Genomic DNA, 19,670 nt, shown 5'->3' with positions numbered 1-19,670 from the left:
AAGGAGAACCACATAACAAGAGTGCAAAGTCCATTATGTCCCTTAAGCTGCAATTAAACTCCCCTCTAGGTAACCATGATTTTACTGGTTCATTGAGTCCAAAACGGAATAGATCCTTAAACAAGACTTCATCGTCTAGAGGAACTCTATAAACCAATTCACAGAACAGTTGAACATAGTCCTCAATAGGTCGATCTCCTTGCTTTAGATCTAACAGCAGGTCAACTGGATCTGTGGTTAGGCTGGATTGGTGATATGCTGACATTGAAACAGGAACCGATACCTCAGTGACAAGGGGATACCGGGCTGCTGGATCCTGGTATGGCAAAGTCTTCTGTAACAAGGAGTCGGAGGCGTTCGGATAGATATGCAGCATTTATTCAACAGAATGGTAATACAGGCAGAGATCAGAAATGGCATCAGGTGTGTCAGGGATAACCAGAATCGTAACCAGAAACAAGCAGGGATCGGGACAGGCAGCGGAGAATCAGAGTCGGAATAAACAGTCCAAAGGTCAAAACACAGGAATAACAAACACTGGGAAAACACTCGGAAATGTCAGACTGGCTAAACAAGACTTCGCAGTGAGTGAGAGTGAGTGTGCTGCTTTTAAGTGTGTGTGTAAATGAGGTGCAGGTGTGGCAAGGAAATTGGCTGATGAATGAGGTGCAGGTGTGGCAGGGTGATTGTGATGCAGTGACTCATGGGTAATGTAGTTTGGGTGTGGTGCAACAGTATGAGAGGTGCTTGTGTCCAAGTGACATCTAGTGGTTGATGGGTGGAATGGTCCTGAGTGGAGTGCCCTCTACTGAAGCTCATGGGCACTCCATCTAATGATCGTGACACAAATCTTCCCACATCATGAGGTAGACATGTGTGGGCATGTTTAAACGAGGCGTTTTAGGAGGGCGTGGGTGAGTATTAACTTTTATGAAGAATATCTCTTTGGATTTGAGACTTTAGTCTGTGCAACTATAGGGATCTTATCTATTCACAAACAGCTTGTAATTTTTTTTACATTTTACATGTAATATATATATATATATTCCATATGATATTTTTTTCACATTGACCATAAATTGAAAATAATCAGCTTATCTGTATTTTTTTATGTATGTTTTTTTTTTTTTTTAATCAGTTCATGCATTTTTCTGGGAATCAAATTGTCCTTGCCATTGTTAAATCCATGCCCAACGGTTGCATGAATGAGAAATTTGCTAAATTAAAATTCCTGCCCTACCTTTTTTGGTCTCATTTATCCATTTTCACTCAGAAATATGTCACATTGTGGAAGCACAATGAGTTGGGAATGACAATTTACTGCGACTTAAGATAAAAACAAGCTCAAAGGACGTAAAACCCCCTGAACTGTCATGTCAGTTTCTGTTCAGTTTAATTCTGTCCTGAAACGGCGTGATAAGGTTGTGTCCTTGGAAACTTCATTGCTTTGCTTTCTGAAAGAAACATCTTGCTGTTCAAGTCACTGATTGTAATGAACGTGGATGCTGTTGCCATTGGACACAAATATATAGGGCTTGTAATCAGCATCGTAGCAACTGTGATGGTATGAATATTGGTGGAAGAGATTAGCACAATTGGAGGGAAATGACAGCAGCTGAACAAACACCTATTCTCAGATAGTGTCTGTCAGAATCTCAATGCACATGTCACCTCCCTTCACCCCACCAACACATGTGATGCCCAGGAGAAAAAAAAAATCTATGTGAATGGCTGTACCGAGCAAAACCGAGCGTGTACTACGCACCTTTGAAAATATAAAAGGCATATCAAAGTGACAGATATAGATTTTTTGCTGACCAAGCTGTCCAAGAATTGTTGAAATGACCTGAAACCTGTTTGCTTATGTCAACTTTTCCTATTGAATTATGTGCAAAATACATTGAAACACTTTTTGTAACACAAAAATATATACAATATAATATACCGTAATTCCTCAAATAAAAACTGGTAGTCAAATAAATGCCGGGTGTGGCCGGGGGCGTGGTCAACAAGGACAAATAAAGGCCTGTCTTAAATAAAGGCCGGGGGAAAATTTGTGCAACAGAGCCAGATAACGAACGTACACGCCCACTGCCGGAGCGTTTCTCGTTCTCGAGTCAAGAACCGGTTGCATCAGTTTTCGGATCACCGGTACACTGAATCGAGAAGCGTTTCTGTCAGACGTGTCCGATTCGAGAACCGAGGAGCTGATGATACTGCACATGCGTGATTCAGCGTGAAGCAGACTGACACACAAGAGCATCTGAACCGAACTGATTCTTTTGGTGATTGATTCTGAACTGATTCTGTGCTAATGTTATGATCTCTGTCCACTGGAAAGCTATCGCTTTTAATTTAAAATGGGTTATTTAAAACAATTACTTATCAAACAGATGGAATTAGAAATAAAGTCCTGCCTCTAATAAAAGCCTGCTTCAAATAAAAGCCTGTTACCTTCTGCAGTTCAGGTAAATAAAGGCCCCGGCTTTTATCTGAGGAATTACAGTATACAATATAATTGATCATAAAACTGATGAAATCCCAGATGATGCTAACCCTGAATCAACAAACAGAACTAACAAATATTGCTACAAGTGTGACTGCATCATATACGCACAAACTGACAGTCACCACTTACAGTATAAGCTACTACTAAATATTGTAGAAACGTAATTTTCTGTAAAGTTGCTTTGTAATGATTTGTATCGTAAAAAGTGCTATACAAATAAACTTGAATTGAATTGAATTGAAATATCATGTTTATGAATATCAGTAGAGGAAATGCTTGCTTGTGCATCACCAAACATCTAAAGTGTTAGTGGTACTGCTGTCTGAGGGACCAATGTGAAATAGAGGCATGGAGCAGACAATAAATAACCATGGTCTGTTGTGTTGCATGAGCCTGTTTTTTTGCAAAGCAAGCAAAAGAAAGAGACGGCAAGAAGTCTGAAAGTGCTGGCTGGCGCAGAGCTGTGGAAGGTGTGCATGAGGCGATGGCAGTGTGCCGGGCAGGAAGAGGAGATGAACTTGGCAGACCAGAAGAGTTACTGGAGAGAAGTGTAGATATGCAGAGGGATGAGTGCCGCTAGTGGAAAATGAAAAATTAAGGATCAGGTGAAATGAAAACAGATTTAGCTCTTGATCTGGGATCTGCATTTTGCCATCACACTTACACTTACACACTTACTATATGCATATATGTTTCTCTGTGTGTGTGTGCATGGGATGTTCATATATATATATATATACAGTAAATAAGATACTTTAAATGAATGTGTTAACACATGCAGTTATTATTATTCTTTTTTTCAGTTTTCCGAATTCCGAATTTAATGCAATTAACAGGGGTGGATCTAGGGTTGCTTCTGTTTCTTTTTTCTTGAAAAAAGATGCAGAATGTTTTTAAGGCCACATCAAACTGTAGACTTAAGACATGCACACTCAGAGAGTTTCCTCAAAAACAGTTGGTTATTTCATAAGTAAATTTAACAGTTGAGAATGAAATCGAATGTGTGTCAGTATCCGTGAATGGTGTCTCAAAGTGACATTGCCTAATTTACCAGCTGCTGCCGGTGACCTTAATGTTAATCTAGAAAGAAAAGAAAAGAACAGAAATGATACATATACAGTCAAGAAAATGCAATGTTATTTTACATTTGATTATTCAGTTTCTGTACTTGAACACCTACAAACCTAAAAATCTAAAGCATTGTTTAATTTGTTTAACATGTTTTTTTTATTTACTGACTATTCACTTATCTTCAATAATGTTTGAACTTTATATTTGTTAGGCTAGAAGTTTTTGCAGTGGTATCAAAATTTGTAATGAAGAAATATAAAATTTGAAATTATGGTGTCATATATTATTATTATTTTTTTTTTGAATACAAGAAAACACATATAGCTTCCTGGGCAGCGCACAAACATGTTGCGACATTATGCTTCAGGCATTAAAAATTAGAGTCCTGGGACTTTTCCCAATCCCACCAAAACATGTGATGCCCGCTCAATTTTTGTACTAAATTGATTCAAAGTCACAGTAAAAAACTTTATAATGTATATTAAAATAGAAAAGAGTTATTTAAATTCTAATCATATTTAACAATATTAATGTTTTTACTGTATTTTTAAATTAAATAAATGCAGCCTTGGTGAGCATAAGAGACTTTCAAAAACATGGTAATGAGTATAATATAATATAATTATATAATATAATAATATAATATAAAATATAATATACATTTATTTAAAATCATATTCATTTTTTTGTGTAGCCTATTTATTTTGTGTGCTATGCACATGAATTATTTTTCTCTGATCCGGGTCATCTGTTAAATGTGCTTCAGCAGTAGCGCAGCCCACCGCTAAACTCTGATGCTACCGGCTCTTTAAGGCCAGGCACACTCGCGTGGCCTAGATATGAACTCATGGCTGAATTAGCACTATTGTTACATAAGGGAGGAGGAATTAAAAGCTGGTTGTTTCATCTCGGCCCTATGGAAGCATATGTCTAACAAAATTCAATTTGAAATGTAATATGCAAAACAATATGCAATATGTAAACTTGCAATGTATTTCTGTATTTAAATTGACATTTTCCCATACATATGTGCAACATTTAGTGCAAAATGAAAATGAACTTTCAGTTATATAATTTAAATTTGCCATTTTCTACACTAGTTTTAATATACAAATTAAAAACATAGTTGAAAGATTTATAAGTTGCTAAATTAAATTTATTTTAATTGTATTTTGGGAATTTGTATTACCCAAATTGATTAGATAAAACTGTAGCAAAATTATCATTTAAATGCTGTTTTTCTTAAATGCATTTAGACTTAGGGGTAGGACACTTGAGATTGCATTTTCATCATAATAACGCATGATAATTGCAGCAAAATGCAGTCTAAATTTCAAAATGCATTCTGAGTCAAAGGTTCAGCAAAAGGGTAGCAAAATGGTGATTTAAGTATCTTTTATTTTTCTTAATAACATTGACATTTACATATATAACGTTTCGATAGCATTTTCATTAAATACCCCGCAATGAATATAGTTTAAGTCATTGTGGATTTGAAAATGCATTCCGAGCCGAGCACGCCCCCTACCTGTCAATCATAACATCAAGGTGAGGCTCGACAACAGGACGCACAATAGGTCAATATTCACCATTTACCAAACATTTTCACCTGCCTGAACATCTCTCACTGTTTACACTCCGATTGATGCACATAAGCAAACAGACAGTGCTATTCTCCACTTAATTTATTACACATATGCTTCCATAAGGCCCAACCTTGGACTAGGGCGATACCAAGACCTATGAGTCCCTTCAGGGAAATAAAAAGCACACGCTGTGAAGGAACATTGTTCCTGTTTTATCTCTGTTATGTGTGTAATAATTTACATTTACTCGGGACTGCCTGGGATTTAAAGGTCTTTTAGATATTTTAAAGATGATGTGATTAAATGATTCACTTGATATGTTGTTTACAGTAAAAACATTTTCCTTTGAGCATGGTTAGCTAAATAAAACTGGACATGATATTCTCATCCGTGGTGCTGTCAGCGGAATATTAATGCTCTGTCTATCTCTCTTTCCCTCTCTGCTTATTTTACTTCACTCTGACTCCTGGCCCTAGTTACCTTATGGCATGTATCAGTATATCATGAACATGTTTTTGGGCTCTAGCAAAGGCCTTGAAGGTTACACATAAAAATGGAGCAGGACTGCACTCTGTAATGTTTTTTGGTTAAAAATTATCCAAAATAAATTTTTTGTCAAATACATAACCTGCCGGTGTTCAAAACCATCTCCTCGGTAAGCTTGTAGTATTGTTTTCTAATTTGAGTGGTACTGATAGGTTTTCATGGCAAATACAAGCATGCCACTGATTGTTAGATTTAATCGCCATTGGTAGAGCGATGTATTGTAATGCTTTTATCTCAGTTGGTCAGAACAAAAGTGGTAGACATGTTACTTACTTGTTCATAATGATGACAATATCCGGTGAAAATTCTTATGCTTCCAAGATGTAGAATCCGTGATTCTGAAGTACAGTGGATATCCACACTGGTATGGAGACTGACAGCCACACATACTCCTCAAAATCTTAGATTAATCCACGCTGAGGAGCCGTGCCGATGTACAACCCACATAAACATGATAATTCTGCAAATAACTGCAGTTGCAGGTTTCAAACAGAGATGTCGACCAAGAGGCAAGTCTTACGGACTGCAGCTTTAAGAACCTCACTGTGTATATCACATTGTCATGCGCTTTTTTGTAGCTGTTCAAAATGGAGTGCCATTATGAAATATGTGATTGCTATTTAATGTAATCACAGACAATACACATGAATGTTATCAACATAAAATGTATCAGATTAAGCCAAGAATTTTTTTTTAAATAAAAAAGACAACTAAGAGATATCTTAAAATAAAAAGCTTTGTCTTAATTTAATTACAGTAGAACTTCTGCACAGTAGAACCCTAATAGAGTAGAACTCTAATAAAACAAAACGTTTTGGTTCCCATAGACGTCCATTATATTTTTATTTTTTATTTACAGTGGAAATCAATGTGAACCCAAACTGTTGGCTCACCAGGGTTCTTCAAAATATATGCATTGTGGTACTAGACTAATGGAATGAGAACAAATTGTTGAATAAACTCATTATTTTTGTTTTCTTTGCACATAAAAAGTATTCTCGTAGCTTCATAAATTTAAGGTTGAAAGACTGAAGTAGCATGGACTATTTTAATGATGTCTTTACTGCATTTCTGGGCATTAAACATGTCACTTGCGTCACCGTCTATGCAGGTTCAAAAAGCTCTTGGATTTCATCAAAGATATCTTAATTTGTGTTCCGAAGATGAACAAAGGTCTTATGGGTTTGGAACAACATGAGGGTGAGTAATTAATGACAGACTTTAAATTTTTTGGGTGGGGTTAAGATGTTTCTTTTGCTAAATGCCTAAGCAAAAAAAAAACAAACATATCATACAAGTTGGTAAGAATTGTATGTTTTTTTTTTTTTTTTTTTTTTTTTTTTTTAAGAATAACATTTGAAAACTCCCCCTATTATTTATCAGATTTCACCAAATTTGGTGAAAATTACACTTGTCTTTGACCAGGCTCTCTAAATAGTAAAAAAAAAAAAAGAAAAGAAAAGAAAAAAAACAATTATATTTTCAGGGTACAGAAATAACAGGCGTACTGTAAGTGTAGTGGAAGTTTCAGAACAACTAGCATTGCTTACTGTACATTTAAGAAGGTGATGGCATTTCCATCATATGAATCCAGTGAGCAGCTGATGCTGTCTGGGAGCGGATGTTTCAGTGCACTAGAGTGGTTTTGACAGTCCTAAAAATACCTGACACTGTTGCTAGTGCTCTTAACAAACTAAGCAGGAATGTACCTTCTGACTTGCTTATTGTTTATTTCACAGCAATTAAAATCTAATATTTATGCATCATTATTTAGGCTGTATTTCACCATCATGCATTGAAGCACAATCTCAGTGCTCTTTTTCTCGTCCTATCCCAGGCTCAGAGCTGAATGGCGGCTGACGGGTGATAGACAGCTACTGTGTGCTTGTATGAGCTGCTCTGCTGTCTGTGAAAATCACGTCAAGGGCGTCGCCTCTGCGTCCAAATGCGTCAGTGGTGACATGCTCGGTCATGTATGATGGGGCAGAGCAGAGCGTTGTGAGGCTGTGAGGGTTGGACAGGGTAAAGAGTTATTACAGACACATTGTGAGGAACGAGTTCAGTCTCCATCAGAGAATTACCAGTGTTCATTCTCACACCCCCGTCCCTACTCTGACCTTTCTTTCTCTAATCCTGTCTGACATTTTGGGCACACGGCTGCGTGTAATTGAGGCAAAAAAAAAGGGAAAAGTGGGACATGAAATGCCAGCTGTTTGAGTTTGACTGTGTCAGGCATAGTGTGCTGATAAAACAGGTGTCTGCTTGCTTATTCAGCTTCCATTTCTTTGATGGACTCAACGTGGTGGTTTTGTGTACCTTATTAAAATGTCAATTGAATAAACTCCATTGCGCTTCATTTGAGGCTCCTGACCCTGGCATCCTGGCATCTGTTCAGTGCCAGCTCTTGGCATCTGGTCACATAATCACTGCCGCAGTTTAATTGTCTAAATGTCTTTTTTCCATGCTGGGCATCATGTGTGGTGAGCATTTTGTTGCATGATGGCAACTGTACATTTAAAGGGATAGTACAAACAAAAGTCTAAAATGTAAAAATGGATATTTTCCATGTTCATAGTGGCCAATAATTATTTAGAAAATATTAAAAGCTGATATTACATTTTATTTCATTAAAATATATTCTTATTCAAATTTTGAAATAATATTTTAAAGAAATTTTAATAACATGTGTTAAATTAAATATTATTAATTTAATTAGGATGCACTAATTATTCTGGTAATCATGATAATCCAATAATTATTTTCATGTTACGTTGTCATATGTTGCTTTTTTAAAGATCATTAGTTTGGTGAAACAGAATATGTTTTGCATGCTTTAATGTAAAAAAAAACACATTATTTTTCAAATACTGTACATTATTGTAGGTCATCTATGCCCTGCCTCTCTCAAACCCTTTTTCTACAAATACCCTCCTTCCGACAAGCGCAGTCTGCTCTGATTGGACAACTGACCCAGTGCATTGTGATTGGTCGAACACTGAAAGAACTTGTCCAAAATGTAACACCCCTTTCCATAATCGCAAGCTTGATCTTTCAAAACAAATGTAAAGACAGTTAATAATGTCCTTAGTTTTACCATCAGTTCAAGCCTGAAAGGGGAACAGTCACATGACAGACACAGTGCTGAAGCTCGTATGTGTTTGCAGTAAACAAGCCACGGTTAAAACAGCTGATTTCACTGTGATGTGACCATCTCTGTCTATCAGTTAAATTCACTTAAATTCAATTAAAAATTACTTTACTCTCTCTCTCTCTCTCTCTCTCTCTCTCACATACACAAACATGCGTGCATACACATACACACACACACACACACACACACAATGTGTAAAACTCCGCATTTGAACAGTCATTAGCAAATACTTAAACTAATAACAAAACATACTTAGAGTAGCTGATTCAGAAGTGCCAGATTGTCGTAGCAAAGTCAGAATTACCTTCTCTCCTAGGTTCACAAAACAGTCGTCCATAAAATGTGTTGCTGTTCTGTTGTAAGTAATCTTAAAGATTCCTAAATGCATCTACCTTTGGAAGGCCAAATAAAGTGCTTTTGCTTTCGCCTAGATAAACACATACAGGTGCTTCTTAATAAATTAGAATGTCGAGGAAAAGTTAATTTATTTCAGTAATTCAACTCAATTTCAAACACATGTATTAAATAAATTCAATGCACACAGACTGAAGTAGTTTAAGTCTTTGGTTCTTTTAATTATGATGATTTTGGCACACATTTAACAAAAACTCACCAATTCACGATCTCAATAAATTAGAATACTTCATAAAACCAATGAAAAAACATTTAGTGAAATACTTCTGGAAAGTATGTTCATTTACTGTACATGTACTCAGTACTTGGTAGGGGCTCCTTTTGCATTAATTACTGCCTCAATTCAGCGTGGCATGGAGATGATCAGTTTGTGGCACTGCTGAGGTGGTCTGGGAGCCCAGGTTTCTTTGACAGTGGCCTTCAGCTCATCTGCATTGTTTGGTCTCTTGTTTCTCATTGTCCTGACTTTGATGACTTTGGTTTTCAAAAAACACAACGGACCAACACCGACAGATGGCATTGCACCCCAAATCACCTCAGACTGTGGAAAAATTAACACTGGACTTCAAGCAACTTGGGCTATGAACTTCTCCGCCCTTGCTCCAGAGTCTAGGACCTTAGTTTCCAAATGAAATACAAAACTTGCTCTCATCTGAAAAAAGGACTTTGGACCAATGGCAACAGTCCAGTTCTTCTTCTCCTTAGCCCAGGTAAGAGACCTCTGGTGTTGTCTGTGGTACAGGAGTGGCTTAACAAGAGGAATACGACAACTGTAGCCAAATTCTTTGACACTTCTGTGTGTGGTGGCTCTTGATGCCTTGACCCCAGCCTCAGTCCATTCCTTGGGAAGTTCTCTAAAATTATTGAATCCTCCATTGAAAATATTCAATGGAATGTTCCTTTTCGGGAACTCGAGCTGCGTCGAGCGCTTTGGGGAACATCCCTGACGAGACCGACTCTGAATATCGTGTGCAATCTTTCCATCTGAAAGGCGTGACGTCACGGGCGGGGTGACGTAGCGACCAGGAAGCTATAAAAGCACGTCCCGTGCGGCTGGCTTCAGCTTCACGTCTGTCAGCAAGCGCTCTGTGTGTGCATGTCAAAAGTCTGTCCCGTTGGTCCTATTTATTGTTGTCTGTCCCTTAGCCATTAAAAGATCGCTAAAACAGCTCAATATGCCTAAAGTAAAGCAAAAGACCAAACATATTAAGGGCGATTCCAAGCCACGTTATAGATTGTGTGTTCCTCCCTGCCCTCGCTACATCACGAGTGGGGATATACACAGTTTATGCATGGCTTGCCTGGGCTCTCGAGTGGGCCGACTGCCCGCATTGTGAACGATTGCCAATGCGGACGCTTCGATCCCGGAGGGCCCTCTCGAGGAGGGAGCCTTCACCAGCGTTCCCCGCGGTGCTGGCCCCGCTTCTGCCGAGGCAGAACGGCTGCTGCACTCGTGGGGTTCGCAGGTGGATCTGTCAGAGGGAATGGAGACGGGCCAGTCCTTATCTCCTTCCTCATCTGCCAGATCTGGCGCCCAAACCCTGGGTTTGGAAGCACGCTCATCGGTTTCTTCCCCCCAGGGTGAGGGATCAACTCTTCACCTCTCTTCCTCCGAGGAGGTCGATGTGGAGACGGTTGCTGGGGATTCGCCACCCCTGTCACCCCAGTATGAGGAGCTTTTGGAGTGGTTACACATGCAGTAGATAAATTAAAAATCGAATGGCCTCCTGAAAAACATTCTGAGCCGCAGAGAAGCAAACTAGATGAACTCTTTCTGCGGCCGAGGCAACCACCTCCACGTTGGAGCCTACCTTATTTTCCCGATCTCCACGATGAGATATCGAGATCGTGGAATCATCCCTATTCGACCCGCCTCTTTGGCCCTGATACACTTTATTATGGCAACGTGATGGGGCTGGGAGAGCGGGGTTGTAGAGCGATGCCACGGGTCGAACAGACGCTCGCGGGCTATCTGTCGCCCGGCTTGGCATCGTCTCTAAAGGCTCCGACATTGCCCACTAAGCCTCTCGAGTTACATCATCGCTAGTGGTCATGCGTAGTAAAAGTATAACCTGTGAGGGAAAAGGCGTTTTAAACCTTATTTTGGGGCAAAGTCATCAAACTTTTTCAGCGATTTTTATCATATTTTACTGCTGTTTCTATACATGCAGTTTTTATGTCCCGGTGACCAGTGAAAGTGCGGTTCTGACTCTCTGCCCATTCATTTAGATAGGAGCCTGGTCTCGTTAGTCTGAAATGGCTGCCCGGAGGCGTTGCCAAGATGGTTGCCGAGTGGCATGACTTGCCTAAAAGGACTTTGCTTACACTCCTTGTTGTTGATGATTGACATGTCATTCTAATTTGAGATCGTGAATTGGTGGGTTTTGTGAGCCAAAAGGAACCAAAGACTTAGACTACTTCAGTCTGTGTGCCTTTTATTTATTTAATACATGAGTTTCACAATTTGAGTTGAATTACTGAAATAAATGAACTTTTCCTTGACATATTAATATATTGAGAAGTACCCTTACATCTCCCTGACATGGCTGCTTCAACAATAACTGCGGTTACTGAAACCACTCCTTCTTTCTTTGTGTGAACATTTGGTCGGCATTATGTTAATATATTAATTATCAATGTAGGGTGATTGTGTATACACACTGCCAACACACATTTATATCCAAACAACATGTGAAAAGTGAATACGGCTATTAGGTGCCCTTTAAATGTGCATCCCATTTTGCCTTTGTCATTCTAGGTGTCTTCCTTGGAAAGACCGCCTTGTCTGTTCACCTCATTCCATTTTAATCACAGGTCACGTATTGACACACATTATCTGCTGTCTTGGCCCAGGGAATTCCCAGAGTGCAGATCTTTTAGTCTCTCTCCTAAAGCTTGTACATATTTAACGGCTAATTGTTCCCGTGGGTGCACGGCAAAAGAGGGACAGTGATGGATCAACCAACCAAAATGTTATGGACTCTGCTTGTCTCTGCTAATATAGCTATTAAGTTATTTGTGCTTGCGTATCGCACATTAAGACCCTGACAGCTGGAAAGAGGCCAGCCTCCAGCCGGATGGAAGGAGCAGGTCGGGAGGGATGGGTGTTTGTCAGAGACAGTGAGACAGAAATCAGGAGAGTGCTCCCAGAAGGCCGTTCTACAGTGCATTGCTGGGTGATGGATGAAAGGAGCGTTTGGAGGGATAGATGGCCTCCTAAGATTTGGATCCGCTCCAAATGCTCTCAGAAGACCCCTCTTGCCTGTGGTGTCTTGCATGTTAATGCACATCAACAGGAATTACAAATTTAATCTGCAAGCTGCTTAAGGAACTCATTAGCACCTCTGCATTGGTGTATATTTCTTTGTAAATCCACAATACTATTATAATATTTTAATATTACAGTACTATACCTTCAGCATTCCATACCTTTACTGTTAATACCAAATTTGATAACACAGTTAAAAATGAATATGCTAGTAAACAGGTTGTTTTATTTAACAAGTTAAATATTAAAATAATTTTTTTATTTTGGTTTAAAATTTAAACTTTTTATGGTTTTCTTTTTTTATTTTAATTTGAAAGTTTAGTAGTTTGTTTAACTCTCTCTCTATTTATTTTAATTTATTTGATTTAATTCAATAGATTTTTTTTATTCCATTAGTTATTTTAGTACATCAAGGTAAACTAAATTAAAATGAGAAAATTTGCCGAAAAACTGAAATTTTATTTATTTATTATTTTTATTATTATAGTTCAATATTTCATTTATTTTATTTAAGTAACATAAATGTTCTCAAAATAGTTTTAATTTTAGTTTAACTTTTTGTAATAACCCTGCATATATCCCATTTTGGAAATAGATTTATTGTTTCATTTGCATTTGTTTATATTGTTTTACTTTCTAAAAATATAGACATTTTAGCATTTAAAATATTTCATTATGAATATATTTAAATATTTAAAATATAAATGTAAACAGGCCTATTAAAAAAAGTCAGGCTGTATATCCATATTTACGCTTATTTAAATTATGGGTGATAATAAATTAATTTTATTATTAAAATTTCATACTGTTGAAAAAATTAAAAAAAAGATTGATACATTTAAAAAGGAAACACAGGATTTCAAAATTATTTTTGTTTATTTTAGTATCATCTTGGTGCCAGAGTATCGTCCTTCTGACATCCCTAAATTCTACCCACAAGGTTGACTTGGTGCATAGACATTCATTTGAGGTGCTTTAGTTGCAAGGTACAAGGAGACTGCAGTTCCTCCTGAATTTGTTTTTAATTACTCACTGCTTGTCCTCATGTGGTTTGGCATAAAGTGGTCATTCAAATGTGTGCAAAACTCAGTGTGGTCATCAGGGAGATCTTTGTTTCTCATCACTCGCTTGTTGTTTCACACCATGAATCGCACATTGTGCAGGTCTCTGCGGTGTCACTGACCCGTACCGAACCCATTTACTGTTAGCCATTGTGTCTGTTTTTCCATCCTCCATGCATCAGAAAACAGAGGGATTGGCTTAAAGGAACAGGACTGTATGATAAACCGTTTGATATTGAACTTTAGAAGGGCATTAGTGTTGTACAGCCATAAAGGTTTTTAGAGTGTTCAGATCGTCCACTGTTTGTCATATCCTCAGATTATGAGGGTCAGTGACCTTGGCTCGGAGCATTTCTTTGGCTGTTCCATCTACAGTATATTTGTGAGTAACAGTCTGTTATCTCTTTCTTCCTCTCTGATGACTTGATATTGTGTGCCAATGCCTTTTTAGGAGTGTTTAGTTTAATTAGTTCAGACTGTTTTAGATAAAAGTTTGGATCAGAGAGACTGATACTACAGATTGCTCATGAAAAAAGTGATCAAAAGGGGCCCTGCAAGTATTACGAGTCTCCCTTCATATTTGTGTCTTTGAGCTGTTTTGATAATGAAGGCATTTACATGAAGTTGTGATCAAAGTTCTGTTCAATTTGAAGACCCGGGTTCAAATCAGGTCCCTCTGAGGAGATGATAAGTGGGAGGGATGGACCATTATCAACTAAAGTGTGCTTTTAATGATATGTGGTGTCGTTTAGGCAGAGGAATCCCAGGGCTGAGGGGTTTATTCTTGGATTGTATGAGCACTAACTCACTGAGATCCCTGGCTCCACTTTCCCATATCTCCCACAGCCAGCTTAGTGTGATATGCTGAAATTTATGCTGCGTTGTTAAATAGTGATAGACTCTTTACTCCTCCGCTTGTGATATTACATTATTAGGTTGGATTTTCATACCAGTGATACTCAGGCCTAGTGCATTTATAGTCAAAATATATGGGTAAATTACTAAATTATTTTGTGATCATTAAACCTTTTTTTTTTTTTGCTCAAAGGAACCATAAATTCAAGAGCCAAGAAGATGGATATGTGTAGTTTTAGAAATAAACCAGTAAAAATCTAGTTTGATTAATCAAAGATGTTGTCAAAATTCTTTTTGGCTAAATTGATGTAGTATATTATGGTTTTCATTTATATGCAGCATATTATATATATTATATATACATATAATATGTATATATATAATATGTATAATATATATATATTATACATATTATATATACAATATTTAATAAAATATTTATATATACATAATATATTCATAAAATGTATATATAAATGTATTTAATATATAAACATAACATATTTTTCTTAAATATATACATGCATGTGTGTGTATTTATATATACATAATAAATATACTAGGGATGGGCGTTTTCCGCAAATATCACATTCGAATATTTGAGCCCACAAAAAATTAATATTCAAATATTCATTTATTTAAATTAAGTTTAATGAGACAGACGTTATTTTTCAGCAACATTTATTGTTTCCGTCATTTTGAACAAGCTTACACACAATAAGCTTGAAGATTACACATCGTGTTTTGTAGCTGAAAACCTTTAACAATGCGTTTTTTAACAAAAGTTTTTTTTCTTACTTCTCTCATGTTTTCATCGAGAAACCTGAGATGTTTGTGCCGAGGGTCTAGGGCAGACGCGAGAAGAGGAGTTTTCACTGCATTCTACAAGTTAGCAGTGTTTATTCGTTGCTTGAGAGATGCCACAGCAATGTTCTTGAATTCAGTCACTTTCTGTGATTCTCCACGGCATATTTGAAGTACTGTAGAAGACCGCAGTTCTTATTCATTCATTAATTATTTTTTGCTTGCATACATCTTCAAATATGTCGTGGAGAATCACAGAAAGTGACCGAATTAGGTTTTATTGTGAACTTTTTTTAAATATTTTTTTTTATGGCAAGCAAAAATATAGCGAAATTCGAATACCATTTTTATTTATCGAATAATTAGAGCCGAACGAATATTCGAAAGTTCGACTATCCTTGCACACCCCTAAAATATACATGTTGATAGTACTTACACATACTTTTATTTTGGATGTGATTAATTGTTAGACAGCACTAATATATATATATATATATATATATATATATATATATATATATATATATATATATATATATATATATCATCAGAACCAGTTTTTATTTAAATTTTGGTTGATCTCTATTCCAGAATTGCACACAAACTGCATTGCAATCATTTCCCAAAATGTAATTTGTGTGGAAATTGTATACGGTCTGTAAAGAGGAGAAAACACTGTATCAGGTAGATCAAGCACATGGTTCACATTTAAAAAAAAACAAACAAACTGTATGGCCTGAATACACTGTAAGTTGTTTTGGATAAAATTGTCTGCTAAATGCATAAATTAAAATGTAATATTTATTAAATGACAGTATTTAGCTAGATATTTTTGTGAATATATTTACCTACTTATTACAAATATAAAACAGTAAGTAGAAACTGCAATATAAATATTTATACTGTAGAATAAAAATATAAAAATATATATTTATATTGCAATATTTACCTACACTATTATATTTTCATGTGTAAGATATAAATATATTGAAATTAAAAAAAATTACAGGTTCTCTAAGAGCATCAGTTGAATGCTTTGGATATATATTACATCATGTGTACATTGTTGAAGGCTGTTCCATTAACAAGGCATTATTTATTTATTTGTCATACAGTACCGGCCACCTCGATCCAGCTAGAGCTCTTTGTTGGATCTCTCCAAGGCTTTCATGAACCCAGCCCAGCAATAAATCTTCCTCTGCCCAGCTCCGCCACACTCTCCCAATCAATAAAAGATTACTTCTCCTCCTCTCGCACTGAAAATGCATTAGCTAGTTCCTCATAAAGCACATTCTTCTTACGTTTCGCCACTGCCTTTATATCATTACCGACTCCAGAACTAATAGAGAACATATTTGAATTATGAGTCTGGTATGTAATTTGATGAAAGCAAATTGCAGAGAGTCAGAGTATTATTGTATTTTTTGCCAGTGTTGCTCCGGGCATCACATTTGTTCCTCTCCTTCTTGTGAGTCATTCTGTAGATTAAAAAAATGACAGGACGCATGGAAGTAATGAATTCAAGCATATTATCTATAATCACGCATATCAGACCTCATTATTGGTGCCAGTGTCCCCTACATCAAAAAAGCAACAATCAAAATAATGTCCCGCCTTCATGTCATAATATTAGATCTAATAATGAATGTGAAGAGGCCTTCCGTGTGAGTTCTCTGTGATGATGCACTATTGGTCCATCTAAAGTATCCGTTTAATGTAAGCCCACGCCCTCTTTTGTGAGTCAGAGTCACTTCCTCAGGGACCTACAGTCATCAATATGCATTAGCAGCACCTTGGCGATCTGCTCCCTCTTCTGTGCTGAATTTGCGAATTTAGCCCTCCCGTCCCAGGCACTATGCAGGGCCATTTAGAGGAGATAAACAGAACAATTCAGTTTTATTCATTACACTAGTAAGCTGGATCCCACACACAGATGTATAAAACATGATCTTTAATCATGTTAATCCGGTAAACCCGGTTTTGAAGTAACTGTCCTTAAAGTGATTATTTTTACATTGAATAAATTGCACCTGCAGGAATTATGTTTATATTGCATGACCAGAAGCTAATTCTCCTAGAATGTAGCTCCACCTTAAACTTTGTTTGAACATACATGTTTATTTGTTTATTTATTTTGTTTATTTATTTGGATCGCCATTAGCTTCCACAATGTGGTTGCTAGTCTTCCTGGGGCCCATAAAAGTGCTGAAACGTATGTACAGTTAAAATACACAAATATAACATACATAAATATAACTGACATATAACAACCACATGTATACATTTATCCACATATACACATTCACACACATACAGCATTTGAAAATGTCAGTACCTATAACAGCACAAATTAACTGGTGTAATACTATTAATAATAATCTGTTTTAGAGTCTTCTTAAATTTACATATGTTGGATATATGCCTTGTTCTTAAGTCCAATTTATTCCAAGCAGATGACGATCTAACTAAAACGGTTCTTGTCATACAATTGGACCTTGCAGATGGAACCACTAACACACCTGAGCTCACCTGATGCGTAACATGTCCGTGACAATATCCACTAAAAATCAATTTATCTACAAAAGATTTTGGATTGTTTTTAAATAGAGCATTGTGCATATAACAGAGAAGACTTATATTAAGTTTGTCCTCCACCTTTAGCCAGCCCAAAAAGGGTATGCATTTTATCCACACTGGAGTGAAAAGAGCAACCAAGGGCTACTCTTGCGGCTCTGTTCTGAACGATTTGTAATTTTTTCAGATGTCCCTGTGCAGCACTGGACCAAATTACTGGGCAGTACCCCAGATGTGACAGAACTAAAGACTGGACAACTGTTTTCATAACTAATGGTGGACAATATACTGAACATCTCCGGGAAAAAGCAATGCCTTTGGCCATTTTAGACACAATGTGGTCAATCTGATCAGCCCAAGAGAGCTGACTATCCAGCTTCACACCCAAGAGTTTAGTCTGACTCACCTGCTCTACCACAGATGTATCAATAATTAGATTTAAGTTGCAAGGCTTGCCAAGCATACGTTTAGTACCAAAGACTATACATTTAGTTTTAGATATATTGAGAGCTAATTTATTAAGTTTCACCCAATGGCACCAAGTTCATTCTGCAAGGTACAACTTATGTCAGTTATTGTAGGTGATGCATAAAACATTGTAGCATCGTCTGCATAAAGTACAACATCTGCTCATGAAACAGCATGTGACAGATCATTAACAAACACAGAAAACAACAATGGACCCAAACAGCTGCCCTGAGGAATACCACATGACAACTGCTTACAATCAGAAAAGCTCCTGTTGAAAAATACCCGCTGACTTCTACCAGAGAGATAACTGCATATCAAGGACACAGACTGATGTGAAAACCCATAGCACTTAAGCTTAGACAGTAAAATGTCATGGTCAATAACATCAAAAGCTGCTGTGAAATCCAGCAGCACAGCACCCACAAGCTTTTTGTCATCCATAAAAGTTAGCCACTGGTCTACCATTTGTACCAATGCAGTGTTAGTGGAGTGTCCTGGCTTATAAGCATGATGTGAATTGGAGAGCAAATTATTTGATACAAAGTACTGCATCATTTGATTAAAAAGTAACTTTTCAAATATTTTGCTCAATATAGGTAGAATGTTAATTGGTCTACAATTTGATTCAGTGAGACCTAATCTATCATCTTTCACTAAAGGTATAATTTTAGACTGCTTCCAAATTTCCGGAAACACCCCACTTATCACAGATCTATTAAAAATGTGACTGATAGGCTTGCATAAGATATTAAAATCAGGCCCTGTCCACACGGACACGGATATTTTTATAACCGTGACTTTTTTTACGCGGTTAAACGGTTACGCGGCCTTTCGTCCACATGAAAACGCAGTTTCAGGGCACCGAAACCGAACATTTTTGAAAACTACAGCCAGGGTGAGCATTTTCAGTAACGCCGGTTGCAGTGTTGTCGTGTGGACAGTATAACCGGGGTTTTTGCCTTGCGACGTCAGAGTGTGCGCCGTTATCCGCTGTGTTTGACGTCAGATTGTGCGCTGCTGACTGCTTCTGATTGGCCAAGGTGACTTTACGATTTGGGTTATATCGCCGCCTGCTGGTGTGGCATGCTCTTGACAGCGCTTGATAGCATGTTTTTGCGTTTTCATGTGGACGGAATTTTTTTTTTAAACGCAGGAGGAAAAACTCCGGTTATAAAAATACCCGTGTCCGTGTGGACTAGGCCTAAGTTTTAAAAATTTTGCCATCCAAGTGATCTATACCTGCAGTTTTTTCCTCCGGGAGAGAGAGCAACATCTTTTCAACAATTTCCTCTTTAACTGTACCAAATGTCAATGAACAAGATTTATTCCTCATAATGTTCTTCACATTACTACAAGGTGA

General features: G+C 37.2%; 1 protein-coding gene across 7 annotated transcripts in view; it reads left to right on the top strand.

The window, feature by feature from the left end:
- The window catches only part of LOC132122260 (inactive ubiquitin carboxyl-terminal hydrolase 54-like), a 149,221-nt gene that overhangs the window by 22,255 nt on the left and 107,296 nt on the right, over positions 1 to 19,670 (top strand). For 4 of the 7 annotated variants that reach the window (XM_059532307.1, XM_059532306.1, XM_059532309.1 and 1 more), the window contains exon 1: positions 13,802 to 13,988. The exons of 2 other annotated variants lie outside the window; for them this stretch is intronic. The gene's annotated coding sequence lies outside the window, so the exon portion shown is untranslated. Of the gene's footprint in view, positions 1 to 13,801; positions 13,989 to 19,670 lie in introns of those variants that run through there. One more of the 7 variants, XM_059532310.1, reaches the window with a different exon arrangement.

The sequence above is a fragment of the Carassius carassius genome, chromosome 40 (genome assembly GCF_963082965.1).
Source record: "Carassius carassius chromosome 40, fCarCar2.1, whole genome shotgun sequence".
Lineage (NCBI taxonomy): Eukaryota > Metazoa > Chordata > Actinopteri > Cypriniformes > Cyprinidae > Carassius > Carassius carassius.
The sequence above is the reverse complement of the archived record's forward strand: the minus strand, read 5'-3'. Positions and strand labels throughout refer to the sequence as shown.